We start from the raw sequence: 16,849 nt of genomic DNA, 5'->3' as shown, positions 1-16,849 counted from the left end.
GATTTTATTATTCTTTTTGTTTCTCTTAATTTGCTAGACTATTCATTACCTTTATATGTCCTACACTTTGCTACTGAAAGTGTAGTTTGTGGACCAGCAGAATTGGCATCTCCTTGGTGGCAAAGCAGGTCCACCCAAGAACCAATAAATCAGAAACTGCATTTTAGCAAGATAGTTTGGTGATTCCTATGGACATTAAAGTTTGAGAAACATTGTCCTATATCACCAATTAGACTATAGGATATTTGAGAACTCCTTATACCTTTTCATAACCCCCAGTTCCAAGCACCATGCCTTATGCAGAGCCACACACTCATGAAATGAAGTCTGTGATCATGATTTTGTAAAACACATGGCAAATCAGAATCCTCAGCTCTGATTTTGACTGTGTCAAGAACTCCATATATCGTTTAACTTCAATAGCCTTCAGTTTCTCATCAATAAAATGAAGGAGAATAATTACATTTTTTTTCTAAAGAACCTTCCTCAAATTCCAAAATGCTACACTATGACTGATAAATATCTTACAATTAACTTAATTAATGTTGATAACAATCAAAATTGTTCTGAGGTATTTTCTTTGCAAAAAATTCAACATGATACAATGGTGTTAAATAAAATATATATTAAAAAATATCACTTCCATCCAAATAGGTTGTTATTCTTAAGATCTCAGTTGGAAAAGATAGCTTTGATCAGATGCCTTTTCTCAAGCAACAAAGCAGTGCAATAAAAGGGCCAACACTTTGTGTTTCTAAAGTTCAGGTTCAGTAGCCTGGTATGATGGCAAACTGGAAATTGCAGTGTGGGAAAACATAGGAAGGGATGCCTTGATTTCATGAACACTATGTAGGATTATCAAACCGAAATTGACATATTATACCTTAGCTGCCTAGAATTTCAAATCTTTCTAGCAATTTTGTATTCATTCTCACCTTTAAGATATCCGAAGTAGAGACAGGGTAGAGATAACAGAGTTAAAAAATAAAAAGATTGCCTCAGTTGAGAGTGTATCTGGTGGACCCACAAAATGGAGACATTTCATAATTTGACCTGCTCTTCTATCACTGGAAACCACCCCCCATCTTCTTGGAGAAGAATTCGTACTTGGATGTTATTGTTCTAACTACATCATAACCATCATTGTGGAAACCATTGTTGACAACCCACAAAAGAATGAAATTTTATTCATGATTACCACTTAAAGAGTTTTGATTCCTTCGACCTTAACATCTACTTGTTTGGCAATTCTGTTCCCTAAATTAGACATTTGGTATACTTGGTCAGCCTTGAAACTTCAAAGACAACAAGCTGTCCAGCCATCTGCATGACTGTCATTGAAGTCCCCTGTGTTCTCACAGATTGCAGCTTGTCTGTTCTGAAAGATGAGCTACAAATCTATTCTGAGCCTGAGCAAAGTATCTGACCAGTCTCAGAGCAACCCTGACAGTTACTCATAAGTCTAGCAGTTCCCATGCAAAACACCAAACACTACTGACAAAAGTAAGGCTCATGGCAAACGGTATCTTCCATACCATTTTGAAGAAGCACTATTGTTTCTTTCTTTATCCTTATTATTTGCCTGTTTTGTGATTATCTTATGGGGGGGGGGATAAGACAAAAAATGCCTTGCAAACGTCTTGCTTTGGCATTGTCCAATTCAGCCTGTCACATGCATGTACGGTGTTTGGGAGTCGTTGCTTTGTCCTGCTTGTTTTAAATCTTTTTTTTTTATTTTATTTATTTTTTTATATACGATAGTCTTACAGAGAGAGAGAGAGGCAGAGACACAGGCAGAGGGAGAAGCAGGCTCCATGCACCAGGAGCCCGACGTGGGATTCGATCCCGGGTCCCCAGGATCGCGCCCCGGGCCAAAGGCAGGCGCCAAACCGCTGCGCCACCCAGGGATCCCCTGCTTGTTTTAGATGGGTAGGAAGAGGGCATAAAGTAAGGATTTGCAGAGGTTACTCCCGAAGGGGTTTTATTTTCCCATAGAGGGCAAAATACACCCATCTCAAAATCAGAGTATTTCAAGTCAAAAGGAGAGCCAAATTCTCTTCTTGCTTTCCACATGAATTAGCTAGGTGACCCCGGGCAATGACTTTAACCTCTAAATCTCATCTGCAAAATGAAAGCTTTGGTCTACAGGCAGCTATCCGAATCCCTCCTCCAACTGCTCCTCCATTCCGTATCCAATCCGTGCCTACTACGTGCCACCAGCGCCTACAACGCCGATTCTTGGAGAGCTCAAACCTGTGCCTCCACTTCTTCACGCGTTCGCTCCTCATCCTCCTTCAAAAGCGGGTCCTGAATTCTCCAAGTGGATTGAAACACTTTTTTTTTTTTTGTCTGAAAATACACACCGCGGGGGAGGGGAGGGGAGGGGAGGGGAGGGAGGGAGGGGAGGGGAGGGAGGGGAGGGGAGGGGAGGGGAGGGAGGGGAGGGAGGGGAGGGGAGGGGGGAGGTTAGAAACGTGGCGATCGCAGTCAACCCACAGGGCTGGCGGGCTGGTCTTTCTCTGCAAAGGGCACGCTCTGCGTGGTAAAGGGCTCCCCAGTCACCCGGAGAAGCAGGACTGAGAGGGCGCCCGGGGTCAGCGTGGGACGCCCGGCCGCTGCCTTCTCGGCGGAGGCAACCTGGGAAACATTTCTGGGCTCCGTCCGAGTCACGCGGCAATTCCACGGCAGGAATTGTGCAACCGGGCGAGTCGGGCGGGCGGCCGGGGTGGAAAGAAGCGGGGGAGGGCTGCCACCCGGGCCAACTTTTCTCCTCCCTAGGGAGCCGTGGGGCCAGACGGCGCGGCCGGGCCGCGGGGCTCCGGGGGGCCCCAAACCCGGGCCAAGACAGCCTCGCCCCGCTGCAGGGGCCGCCCCCGCGCGCGCCCCGGGGACTCCGCCGGCGGGAGTGGGGGGTGGGGAGCGGGGGCAGCGGGCGCGGCGGCGGCGGCGGCGGGGAAGTCCGGGCCCCGACTTTCGGTTAGAGCACGCGGGCTGCCGGGCTGCCGGGCTGCCGGGCGCCGCGCCCCGCCCCCACCCCCGCCCCCGCCCCCGCCCCCGCCGGCCGCGCTTTCGGACGGTGACGCAGCCGCCCGCGTCCGCAGAAGTCGGCGCGGAAGCCGGGAAGCTCCCGGGGCCGCCGCAGCCTCCCGCCGCCCCCGCGCCCCCGCGCCCCCCGCGCCCCCGCGCCCCTCCCCCCGCGGCCCGCGCCTGCGTCTGCGCCTGCGCCGGGGTCGCCGGGAGCCCGGGGCGCTCTCTGCGCGCGTCCTCGCCGACACAGCTTCGGTCGGGTTCGTGGCTCCTGTCCCTGTCCTAGCGACGTGCGTGCCAGCATTAGTCACTTAGAGGTGAGGAAACAGGCCCCAAAACATCAAGTTACGTGCTTGAAGTCACACAGAAGGCAGCAAATCCAGCTCTGTCTGGACACAGCTACGCCCCGGGTCTCTCGGATCAGCCCCGGGTTTGCATTCCAGGTAACAGGTGGGACGAGGGAACTGAGAGGCGGAGCCCCTCCTCTCGGGGCAGCGGGGGCTGCTCTGCTCCTGGCTGCTGCTCGCTTTGGCCCAAGGGTGTCGTCGAGGTATTTTTCTCCGTGCGTATCACGGAGTGAGCAAAGTCGGGAAGCGTTTCGCAGACCTTCTGCCCCTACTCTCAAACCATATGCTGGGATCCATCCAGGACACCTAACGTAAGAGAGTTGTTGGAGGATTAAATAAGACCGTGTTTGCACGGGGGCCGGCACCTCGAGGATCCTCAGTACCTGTTAATTGTCTCTTCTTTTTTTGCAGCGTCCCCGGGGACATCTGGGCACCCCCCCTTCTAACACTGCAGAGGGGACGCAGTCATTTTAGGTCAGTACCCTCTCGGACAGATGAGATTTAGTCCACTCAAGGGGAAGATCACTTACCCCCATCTCCATCTAATTAGTGACAGAAGGCGAGCTAGGGGGCCCTGTCCTTTGGAAGCGTGCAAGGGCTCTTGCCACCTCACCCGCTTTTTCCTCCCAGAAGCTCTGAGGCCAGAACGTGACTTGACTTCGTCGGAGACCTGATGACGGTGATGTGGGCAGGGACCTCCGGGAAGGAGGAAGTCAAGTCACCCGGTTCACAGCTGGCCTGTCTGCCACCCCCTCCAGAGGGACCCAGCACCTCAGCCTTGCAGCCAGCCCTACAGGCCTGGCCCTCCTTCCTGGCTAGGACTGGGCCTCTTTTGGTGGAACTACAGCCCAGTAAAAGAGAGAGAGAGAGAGAGAGAGAGAGAGAGCGCTGGGGGCAGAAGGGGGGGTGGCTTCTGGCTCAGGAGGGTCCAAATAAATGTAAATGAGGGTAGGAAGAAATATGCTGACTTTTGGATTTTTTCTTGGATGGGACAGACTCCTTCCATGGCAAATGGCTTCGGGGTCAACGCAAAATTTTGAGAGGAATTTATCTTGAATAGTGAAGCATACTAATACAAGTTTTCTAACATCATCAAGTCTTGGGAACTGTTTGGGTTTTTTAGTCAGCACTGGAGCAGCTGTTTTTCCCTTCCAAGCCTCTATTTTGTGAAATGAGGCTAAAATACCTGGGCAGCCCTTTCCTTTGGGCACCCTGGAATGCTGGGACTATGAATGGCATCTCAGAAGAGCTAGAGCTCCAAAGGGCAGTTGGACCATGAAAGGACAGGACTCTCTCCTTTGAAAACAAAGTGCTCCTTTTTTAATCACAAAAACAATTAGTACTTATTGTACAAAGTTAGTTTTTTTTTTTTCAGCATCAGAAAGAAGAAAAGGATTGAAATCCCACACCAAGTAAACCATTGTTGACAACGTAGAGCCTTAAATGTAAGCAGACTGAACGGCTTTTTTCCTTGAACAGCCTTTTTTTCTTGAATAAAATATCATGACATGCTACTAAATTTTTTCCATATATGTATTAAATGGGTACTTAGTATTCCATTACGTGTTTATTTAGCTAAAGTCCAATTGAAGGATTAAAATTGTGTCCTGGATTTTGCTATTAAAACAGCAATGAAGTGTGAGCCTTGTAGCTAAATCTTTGAGCACATTCTCAATTATTTATATAGGTAAATTTCCTAAGTGTGTTGTTTCTGGGTCCAGGAGTAAAGATTGCTCTACAGTGACCTTTTAAGCTTGATTCTCTCTACCCTATCCCCACCCAGTGTTTTCCCAGACTTTCTGTACCATTTTTTCACCAAGAATTTATTGAACACTCATCACATGCCAGCCGCAGCTTGATATAGAAATGAATATTTGTAGCACAAAGTGCATAAATGTCAGAGAAAGCTTTGGGTAGTCAGATGCCCAATTGAAGAGGGTCTTAAAAAACCCATTGAGTTTTTTAAAACATTCAATTTAATTAACATAGAGTGTATTACTAGTTTCAGGAGTAGAATTTAGTGATTTATCAGTTACATTTACATCAAGTGTCCTCCTTAATGCCCATCACCCAGGTGTCCCATCCCCCAACCCCATCCTCTCCAGCAACCCTGTTTGTTTCCTATAGTTAAGAATCTCTTATAGTGGGCAGCCCGGTGGCTCAGCGGTTTAGCACTGCCTTCAGCCCAGGGCATGATCCTGGGGACCCAGGACTGAATCCCATGTCAGGCTCCCTGCATAGAGCCTGCTACTCCCTCTGCCTGTTTCTCCCTCTCTCTCTCTCTCTGTGCCACTCACTCATGAATAAATAAATAAATAAATAAATAAATAAATAAATAAATAAATAAATCTTAAAAAAAAAGAGTCTCTTATGGTTTGTCTCCTTCTCTGATTTTGCCCTGTTTTATTTTTCCCTCCCTTCCCCTATGTGCATCTGTTTTGTTTTTTTAAATTCCCCATATTAATGAAATCATATGACATCTGTCTTTCTCTGGCTTATTTTGCTTGGCATAATACCCTCTAGTTCCATCCACATCTGCAAATAGCAAGATTTCATTCATTTTGATGGCTGAGTAATATTCCATTATACATATCTGTCAATGGACATCTGAGCTCTCTCCATAGTTTGCTATTTTGGGCATTGCTGTTATAAACGTTGGGCTACATTTGCCCCTTTGAATCACTATGTTTTTATCCTTTGGAAAAATGCCAAGTAGTGCAATTACTGGGTCATATGTAGCTCTATTTTTAACTTTTTGAGGAACTTCCGCACTGTCTTCCAGAGTGGCAGCACCAGTTTCCATTCCCACTAACAGTGCAAGAGGGTTCCCCTTTCCCCATGTCCTCGCCAACATCTGTTGTTTCCTAAGTTAATTTTTGTCATTCTGACTGGTGTGAGGTGGTATCTCATCTTGGTTTTGATTTGTATTTCCCTGATGCTGAGTGATGTGGAGCATCTTTTCACATGCCTGTTGGCCATGTGTAGTTCTTTTTGAAGAAATATCTGTTCATGGCTTCTGCCCATTTCTTGAAAAACCAGTTGAGATTTTCTCACCAGTGGATTTTAGGTGAGAGGAGGTTAGTGAGGAGCATTGTAAAAGAAAGAGAGGAACAATGAAAGGGTCAGGGGGAGTTTTCTGTACAGAAGCATGGTGGCCTAAGAGCCTGGTACGTGTTCATATAACTTGGGAAAATTGTGAGTTGTCTTGTGTGTTTGTACTGAGAGTAGACTTGGGAAGAATAGTGATAGAATGAGAAAAAAATTAGCCTGTTATGCTAGAAAGCTTTGACCTTATTAACACAGTAAAAAGAGAAAGTTATTTATGGAGCCTCCTAGGTCATGCTGAAATTGGATCTTCCCACTTAACCTACTGAAGAACCCTGTCTTCATTAGACCCTCAAAATCATTCTGAGGGAGAAAAAACAAAAGATAGGAAATTTTGCAAAGGAAATATCCCAAAGGAATGCAGTGGAAACTGCAAAGAACCAACCAAATTCAGGAGTAGTAAGTACTATGTCCATCACGCTGAAGAGTGTGCTGTAGTAATCATTAGTAAATTTGGTCATGAGTAACTTTTTCTTCTCTACTTTAAAGAGTAGAGAATGGCCTCAGTGGTAGTCAATGCCTAGAGATTATTTCAGTCTCCTATCAGGAAAACAAATCCTAGATTAATAAATCTAAAAACACGTAGCATAGATTTTAGTATGTGAAGGCCCTTTGTAAACTGTGAAGTAGTGTTCAATGAAAGATGTATTTCTGGAAGGTGATTTAATAAAACTTTTACTTATAGACAAGGAGTCCAAAACTTAAATTCTGTATCCAATCTCCTTTTGCACTGAGTTTTAAATTTCTATCATTTTTTTTTCCTAGAGGTTCTGTTGGACAACTCTGAATATATTGTCTCTTGTTTCTTGCTCATATCTACCAGCTTTCATTTCTTGAAACAAAGGTTCAAAGTTACACTAATCTGTCCCCTAGCCTCTCGGCCTCCATCAGCAGGAAAAGTGATGGATCTCTGGTAAAACCTGAACTTCAGCTAAGAACATTCCTTCCCTACCCCTCACATAAGCATTGAAGAGGGAAGCCTAGGACTCTGTAAGCTCTTGAGAAGAGACCCCCTCCCACCATAAGGGTCTTATCACCACCATCTAGCATTCCAATTCCATTTTGCCTATGTCACTGTTTATGTCAAGAAGCAGAAACTCTCAAATCATCCCTCATACACAAAACCCCCATGTGACTCTAAGGACAGTGAGATACTCTAGTATTTTATATCTCTCTCATAGCTTTTCTCCCCACTGCCTGCCATACTATATATTTTATTAGTCTTCTTCTTCTAAAATGTAATCTCCTTAAGAGCCAGGGTGTTTGTTTTGTTAGCTGCTTTGTCTTCAGAGATTAGAATATTATCTGACAAGTAGAAGGTATTCAAAAAAAAAAAAGAATATTTGTTGGGTGAATTAATATTAAAGCTTCTTGAAACGGAAGTGAGTGGCGGGGCCGGCTGACAGTAACAGGGACGAAAGGCTGTTCACAGAGCAAGTGAAGATGAATGCCAGAGGATTTGGATCTCAGCTAAGGACAGTATTCCAGTTACTGAACTTTCAGCAAGTGGACCTTTTTTTTTTTAAAAAGATTTTTTTTTAATTTTTATTTATAATAGTCACAGAGAGAGAGAGGCAGAGAGAGAAACAGGCTCCATGCACCAGCAGCCCGACGTGGGATTCGATCCTGGAGACCCAGGATCGCGCCCTGGGCCAAAGGCAGGCGCCAAACCGCTGCGCCACCCAGGGATCCCCCCAAGTGGACCTTTTGAACAGCATGATCTTCGAAAAGGTTTTCCTTGTGTGAAAAATGAACTATTATTGCCCAGTCATCCTCTTGAATTAACAGAAAAAATTTCCAGCTCAACCAAGATAAAATGAATTTTTCTACACTAAGAAACATCCAGGGTCTATTTGCTCCACTAAAATTACAAATGGAATTAAAGGCAGTACAGCAGGTTCAGTGTCTTCGATTTCTTCCAAGCTTCCTTTCACTAGGTATTTTGAGAGGTAATGATGAGACTATTGGATTTGAAGATATTCTTAATAGCCCATCACAAAGTGAACCACACTTTGGGAGAACCACACTTGATGGTGGAATATAAACTCGGTTTACTGTGATCTGTTGTGCTGTTCATGAAAATAGAGGGGCTGCATGTTGTTTATAGTCATCTTTTTTTTTTTTTTTTTAAGATTTTATTATTCACGAGAGACACAGAGAGAGAGAGGCAGAGACACAGGCAGAGGGAGAAGCAGGCTCCATGCAGGGAGCCCGACATGGGACTGGATCCTGGGTCTCCAGGATCACACCCTGGACTGAAGGCGGCGCCAAACTGCTGAGCCACCGGGGCTGCCCTATAGTCATCTTTTTACTATAATCTTATGTACACAACATTAAAAGTGCTGATGCATGAGAATTTTTGCCTAAATAGTATCTGTGATAATTTGAAATGATTTGGGTCTTTGGTTTATGGCCATGTAACAATTGAAAGCACTAAAGGGAGATGATTTTAAAACTCTCAATTTATATGAAAACAATAGCTTTCTAGTCTTTCAAAAGTTGTTGTTAATGAGTATTTTAAAACTGTACAGGTTCCGATTCAGCCTATTTTCTGGGTATCCCATAACTTTAATTGTGAATACCATGATCAGCATTGAGTCTGCAATGTTCATAGCAGCATCTTTCAGAATAAACATCTGCAATTGATTTCAGTGGCAACACTTTAAATTAAGTACAGGATATTTATATTTTACCTCGTTTCAATATAGCCTCTTGATACTTATTAAGAATAATACTGAATTTATTGGGCAGCCTGGGTGGCTCAGTGGTTTAGCGCCGCCTTCCGCCCAGAGCATGATCCTGGAGACCCGGGATCGAGTCCCATGTCAGGCTCCCTGCATGGAGCCTGCTTCTGTCTCTGCCTCTCTCTCTCTCTCTCTCTGTATCTCATGGATAAATAAATAAAATCTTTAAAAAAATACTGAATTTATTGATGCTATTTTAGAATTGTAGCTATTCTTTGATTCTTTCAGGTTGAAAAGTATAATAAGTTCAAAGGTTTTGATTTTGGTCTTTAAAATGAAAAATTAAGTTAACCAGCATATGTTGATTACACTATTGTACTGCATAGATTTACATATCACAAGATGATTAAATTGAAAAAATTAGAATATCCATGTATGTATCCCTGAACAAATTCCATAATTATTTAAAAATAAATCTTCACTATAAGAATATTAAACCTTATTTCTTTTAAATGATTTGTTATTTTTTTCTAAGATTTTATTTATTTTATTCATGATAGACACACAGAGCAAGGCAGGACACAGGCAGAGGGAGAAATGGGCTCCATGCGGGGAGCCCAATGTTCAATTTGATCCCAGGACCCCAGGATCATGACCTGAGCTGAAGGCAGATGCTTAACTGACTGAGCCACCCAGGCACCCCTGTATGTATTTATTTTATTTTATTTTATTTTATTTATTTTATTTTATTTTATTTTATTTTATTTTATTTATTTATTTATTTATTTATTTATTTATAAAATAATTTTTTATTGGTGTTCAATTTACCAACATACAGAATAACACCCAGTGCTCATCCCGTCAAGTGTCCCCCTCAGTGCCCGTCACCCACTCACCCCCACCCCCCGCCCTCCTCCCCTTCCACCACCCCTAGTTCGTTTCCCAGGGTTAGGAGTCTTTATGTTCTGTCTCCCTTTCTGATATTTCCCACACATTTCTTCTCCCTTCCCTTATATTCCCTTTCACTATTATTCATATTCCCCAAATGAATGAGAACATACACTGTTTGTCCTTCTCCGATTGACTTACTTCACTCAGCATAATACCCTCCAGTTCCATCCACGTTGAAGCAAATGGTGGATATTTGTCATTTCTAATGGCTTAGTAATATTCCATTGTATACATAGACCACATCTTCTTTATCCATTTATCTTTCAATGGACACCGAGGCTCCTTCCACAGTTTGGCTATTGTGGACATTGCTGCTATAAACATCAGGGTGCAGGTGTCCCGGCGTTTCATTGCATCTGAATCTTTGGGGTAAATCCCTAACAGTGCAATTGCTGGGTCGTAGGGCAGGTATATTTTTAACTCTTTGAGGAACCTAATTTTAAAGATTTTATTCATTTGAAAGAGAGAGCACGAGCAGGGGAGAAGGGCAGAGGGAGAGGGAGGAACAGGCTCTCTACTGAGCAGGGAGCCTGATGTCAGGCTCAATCTCAGGACCCCCGGATCATGACAACTGGCTGAGCCACACAGGTGCCCGTCTGTGTTACTTTAGATTATAGTAAAAGGCAATTTTCAGCTCCACTCAGAATTAGAAGGTAGTTTCTAAAACCACTTTTTTGTTCACTCTCTGAGTTCCACTTCGGTTTTATTTGAATGAAACTTTTCCCCCAAAGATGCCCACATCACTGGGGATTAGTTATGAAAACCTTGAAGATTAATGATTAAATTGCATTGGCAGTGAGAGGAGCTCTCAGAATCTATCCCAGCAACTTCAGTGTTTGTCAGGAAGTGTCTGATGCAAATTAGAATGTTTCAGACCTGAACCTGCTCCTTTTCTTCTTTCTGCATTTAAAAAAAAAATATTTTATTTATTTATTCATGACAGACACAGAGAGAGAGGCAGAGACACAGGCAAAGGGAGAAGCAGGCTCCATGCAGGGAACCCGATGTGGGACTAGATCCCCGGTCTCCAGGATCACGCCCTGAGGCAAAGGCAGGCACCAAACTGCTGAGCCACCCAGGGATCCCCCATTTTTCCTGCATTTTTTTGAGCAGGGTGACTCCTTGTGTGTCCAGGTCCAGAGAAGTAAATAAAATTCAAAATGGCATAACAGCTAGGGACCACAGCATGGTGGTCAGCATGAATTGTGATAGTGCCTGGAAGTTCATCCTTCCCCTAGACTTTCCCATCCCACTTAGAGGTCAAGAGGCCAAAGTCCATTCCGTGCCCTGACTTCTACTGTGGCTTCACCCTGCTCTTAACCGAGGTTTATATACAAGAGAGAAAAATATCTAACTTAAAAAGATGCAGTCTTAACTCTGTTTTATTTCTTTAATACCATAGTCTATAGTATCTTATTTCTGATTCCTTTTATTATTTATAAATCTTCTCTTGAGAATATTTTCTGTTTACTGGAAGTTTTAAAGATCAGATCCTCCCAGGTTCAATGCTGCCAGCAAAGGCAGAGTGACCTTTTAGCATTACTTTAATCTTCAGGAGGTCATGAGGGTCTGAGCCTCAGCTCCTCATCTCAAATTTTTGTCAATTCTGAGAATGGGCCTTTAAGAGATGAACTCACATTGTCCAAGCTTATCATATGTATAAAATGATTTATAAATCTAGAATGTTGATATATCACATATGTGATCTTAGCAAGTTCCACTAGAAAATAAGTTCCACAAAAGGCAAAGTCAGTTCTCTGCTATATCCCCAACTGATAGTTCAGTGTGCTATATGTTAGGTGTTCAGCAAATATTTGAATGCACGGTTTAATCCCCAATTGTCAGTTTTCTTTCTGTAATTAAAGTGCCATATATCTGATTGATTGTTTTGAGAATTTTGAGAGCTAATTTATAAGCATTTAGCATGGTATGTGCCACAAAGTAAGCATTCAGTAAATTTCTTATCAAAGATTACTTATCTAGGGCAGCCCCGGTGGTGCAGCAGTTTAGCTCTGCCTGCAGCCCAGGGTGTGATCCTGGAAACCTGGGATCGAGTCCCACATCAGGTTCCTTGCATGGAGCCTGCTTCTCTTTCTGCCTGTGTCTCTGCCTCTCTCTGTGTGTGTTTGTGTCTCTCATGAATAAATAAATAAAATTTTTTAAAAAAAGAGGTAAAATATCTGTACTATATCTGTATTTTTAAAAAATTACTTATCTATTAAGTTTTTATTTTGTTTTTTACTTATTTTACTTGAAATGAAACAACAATTATACTTGCTACAAATTATTGTTTTACTTCTCACCCGTTTTGGGGGAAATTAGTTTGAAATATAAAAATGTGTATTGAGGGGATCCCTGGGTGGCGCAGCGGTTTGGCGCCTGCCTTTGGCCCAGGGCGCGATCCTGGAGATCCAGGATCGAGTCCCACGTCGGGCTCCCGGTGCATGGAGCCTGCTTCTCCCTCTGCCTGTGTCTCTGCCTCTCTCTCTCTCTCTCTGTGACTATCATAAAAAAATAAATAAATAAATAATAAAAAAATAAAAATGTGTATTGAATACTCACTGTGTGGGTTACAAACACAATGTTTGTGCCACATAGAAACTGTTAATCCAGTGAAGGATATAGACTTACAACATGACTGTATATAATACAAGGCTGCTTATGGAGCTGTAGAAAAAGACACTGCACAGGGCTGGGTGCAACCTGAGGAAGGGGAGTCCAGCTGGCAGGAGGGTATAATGTCTGTTTGCTAACAAACTGAAGCTTATGATGAACAGGAAAGCATATTCCTGATGCATAAAAGAAAAGTGATGGTTTAGGGGTGCTTACGTGGCTCAGTCGGTGAAAGCATCCAATTCTTAGTTTTGGCTCAGGTCATAATTTCAGGATCATGGGATTGAGCCCTGCCTCAGGCTCTGCACTCAGCTCAGAGTCTGAGATTCTCCCTCTATCTCTGCCCTTCTCAGTCGTCATTTCTTTCTCTCACAAATCTTGAAAAAAAGAAAAGTGATATTTAAAAGATGGTTTAATTTTTAAAAGGTTATGGTTAATGTAAATTTTGTTTTTGTTGCTTCATATTCTAATTCTTCCTTTATAATCCATATAGAGTGTTGTGTGGCAACTCAGAATTAATCAGATTGTTTAATCAGTTGAAATATTGCTTTTCAAACTATTTTAGACACATTTTGATCTGTGTTCTACCAACAATAATATAGTTCTACCAAGTGACATCCTTTCATTGTATAAAAATAAAACTAAAAATTAAAAAATATACATATATATAAATATCTTTTTTGTTTGTAATTTATAATCACACTATCCTTTGGCAAGTGGAGAAGGAGATCAATAGAGGTGTAGGTGTCTCCTCCATGTGCCAAGGTCCAGACATGTGTTTCCTTGTCGTCCCTTTCTGTGCAGCAGCTTTCTTTCCTGTTCCTCATTATATTGGAAATATGGCCTTCTTTGCATTTCCAGGTGTATTAGATTCCCCCCCCCCTTTTTTTTTAGATTTCCCCATTTTGGGAGACTTTAGCTTCTGAGCTGATTTCTAACAACCCAGTCTTTTTAGATCTTCAAATTTCTCAAGAGTAGCTGGACTTTTATGTGAAATCAGCAATTTTTAAATGTTGGCAATCAATTGAGACTTACTTGTTTTTAAAGTGCAGAATAACAACAAAAAATCACCAAGGGCCATATATGGGCTTCAGTCTATCAGTTTATAATCTCTGTTCTAAACAGGATAAGCAATCAACCCATCAATCAATTCATGTGTGTTCTATGTATGCAATGTAGAATACATTTTGCTAGAATGCATCCATTAGATACAATACTCCCAGATTTGGAGAGAAAAGTCCAACTTCAGATTTTTAAAATTTTTTCTTTATAAATTTACGTGTCTAGGTTTTTTTGTTCGGGAAATATGGTCCCTGTACCTACAATATGAGGAAATATAGGGCATAGTCCCAGCCCTCATGGATTTTTTACATTCTGTGTGGTAATAGAATGTGAGATGGACTGAAATATCAAGAGATTTAAAGAAAGAAGAATTCCCTGAAATTTACTAACTCAATCTGAGTCTGCTTTAAAGGGAACTAGCTTGGGGAGCCTGGGGAGCCACATGGCTCCATCTCTCACCACGCTGAGATCACAATCCTGAGATGATGACCGAGGTTGAAATTAAGAGTTTGATGCTTAACCAAACCGGGGTGTCTCAGTCAGTTAAGCACCTGCCTTTGGCTCAGATCATGATCTCAAGGGTCCTGGGATCGAGCTTTGTGTTGGGCTCCCTGCTCAGCAGGAAGTCTGCTTCTCCCTCTCTCTTTCATTCCTGCCCTACCCCACCCCACTCGTGCTCTTTCTCTTTCTCAAATAAATAAGATCTTAAAAAAAAAAAAAGGAATAAGGAAGAGATAGTGTTTGTGCTTCTGTAATTGGGAAAATTCTAACCAAGCACAGTGTTGCATGACTATCCAAAGGGTGCCTTCAGTAATTATTTTGAAGGAAATACAAAAGATCAATGTCCCTTTCCTTTGGTTTGTTCATTTCTTACAAACCAAAGGCAACCTGAAAGATTTTCTAATTTATAAAAGGCTCAACAAATGTAATCATTTTTACATAATAAAAGGAAGGGGGAAAATCCAAGTTATTAGGGGAAATATTTGAGCTGATATACTCTTGTATGTTATTCTCTTTAATTGCCTTCTCATCATTAAAGGATTGCTTTTTTTAACCAACAAAAAATAAATATGCACAGGTACATCAAGATTTTAAAATATGTATAGGCTTCTCTTGTTGAAAAGTGTCACTGAAATCGACTATCTGTATTCTCCTAAAACCAAGGCTATTAAATCTATCATAGGGCATTTCACTGGCGTCTGATTGTTTGAAGGGGCTATAGGGAAACTGATGACATTAAGTAAGATAGATTATGGATCACATTCAACTCTCATCTCTCCATGGGCCTAACAGGCATAGCTTGCACTATTGCTAATGGGAGTTTTGAGCATAAGCCTTTGTGTACTTAAGAGTTTACCATTAAAAAATCTATCAATTTCCTAATCCTTGCAGTACAATGCAAATGGGCTTTAACTTTATGTGTAACTTGTTAATTGGTTGACAACAGCCTCATTGTAAGTGATTGACATCCAACAAGTTCTTTTTCCTTCTCTTCTGCCCCTTTTTAGTTCCAGAACCAAAAAGCATTTATCAGCAACCTAGAATAAAGACAACAGGAGGAGACCTTGGTTACTTATGTAGACTTAAAATAGCAATGCAGGAATCCAGATAGGGTTATGTTTGCAGTACTTTAGGAATTACCAGGCATAGTCACACGTATGGTGTCACACTGAATCTCACTGCAATTCTGTCTTGAGAGTAGGTTAGTCTTAGACTGGGTAGATACAATGAAATACCATAAGTTGGGTAGCTTATAAACAGTAGAAATTTATCTCTCACGGTTCTAGAGGCTGAAAATCTGAGATCAAGGTGCCAACCTGTTCAGGTCCTAATGAGAACTCTCTTCTGGGTAGCAAACTGCCAGCTTCTCATTGTGTCCTCATGGGGCAGAAACAGGGCTCTAGCCTCATGACCTAAGTATCTCCTCAAAGTCTCCCCTTCTAATGCCTTCATATTAGGGGTTAAGATTTCAACATGAATTTGGTAGGGGGGCAGGTGACACAAACATTTCATTTATTGCAGTTGGGCCACCTATTACACCCATGTAGACTGATTATCAGAGTTACATTCAAATTTCTTATCCAGTGTCACAAAGCTTGCACATATGAAAACCAGGACTGGAACCTCAACCTTTTGGCAAGAAGTCCAGTGCTTTTTGCAGGGCCCCAAATTGCTTCTCAGTCTTTCAATTTCATAAGTGTTTCTTAGGGCCCATTTCATCAGATTCTAAGAATGGCAACAGTGCATGACATTATTACCTCCTCTCAGAGGACTTAGAGTTTATTTGACCAGTTTGGGTACATGGCTATATCATCAATTATATTTTCATGAAGTGTTTTCAGAGTGTAGAGAAAGGAGAAATTGTGGTCTGTTCATTGGGGGAAATCTCATGGAGGAGGCCTATGGGCTTTCATGGATGCTCTACAACAAATAAAGTAACTAAGGAGTTAACCCTTTTGAGCCTGTGTTGGCCACTGTGTGAGGTACCTTTCATACTTTCCCTCATTTAGACATCATCATAATCCTCTGAAGGAGGTGTTATTACATGCCACTTTGGAGATTAGAAAAATCAGTGCTTGCAGGGGTGGAAGGCCTACTTGTCCAAGTCACTACAGTCGAGACAGAGCCAATGTTGAACATATGTTGAAACCAATGTTGAACACCAATGCCCCAACTCTTAACCACTATGGTACATGATTTTATACTCAGTAGATTTAAGAATCTGACTTTTTTTACAAATATATGTAAAAATGCGTCTAGGCCTCTAAAGCAAAAAAGCAATTGGAGTTCCCCTTTTCCTTGACATGTTGGCAGACCTGTGGAACAAGAACAGAAAGGGGGGATTTATTAGGTTCCAAACTCTCACTTTATAAAACAAAGTTCTGGCCCACACAGGAATACCCTGAAGCTTCAAGAGACAGTGAAAAGGCCAAGGAGTCAGACATTCTGCCAAACTTAGCAAAACAAAACAAGAGAGTATGAGCACAGAGGACATTAAGGGATTAGGACAATAAGGGCTGGTCCAAATCTTTTAAGGAGACCCAGCCTTCATGGCCTAAT

The 16,849-nt window shown here is 42.3% G+C and overlaps 1 long non-coding RNA gene and 1 pseudogene across 2 annotated transcripts; both read left to right on the top strand.

Annotated features, from left to right (window-relative positions):
- The first annotated feature begins 3,203 nt into the window (after positions 1 to 3,203).
- LOC129497428 (uncharacterized) lies at positions 3,204 to 8,661 on the top strand. 2 transcript variants are annotated; one of them, XR_008661938.1, is made up of 4 exons: positions 3,204 to 3,344; positions 3,786 to 3,848; positions 4,750 to 4,819; positions 8,612 to 8,661. It is a non-coding gene; the product is annotated as an uncharacterized LOC129497428 (long non-coding RNA). The 2 variants fall into 2 exon arrangements; XR_008661939.1 differs by having other exon boundaries at positions 3,204 to 3,848.
- Positions 7,923 to 8,539, top strand: LOC129497427 (proteasome maturation protein-like; annotated as a pseudogene).
- Positions 8,662 to 16,849: the final 8,188 nt, after the last annotated feature.

Source organism: Nyctereutes procyonoides, unplaced genomic scaffold (genome assembly GCF_905146905.1).
Source record: "Nyctereutes procyonoides isolate TBG_1078 unplaced genomic scaffold, NYPRO_anot_genome, whole genome shotgun sequence".
NCBI lineage: Eukaryota > Metazoa > Chordata > Mammalia > Carnivora > Canidae > Nyctereutes > Nyctereutes procyonoides.
Note: the sequence above shows the minus strand (reverse complement) of the source record. Positions and strands in the feature narration are given on the sequence as shown.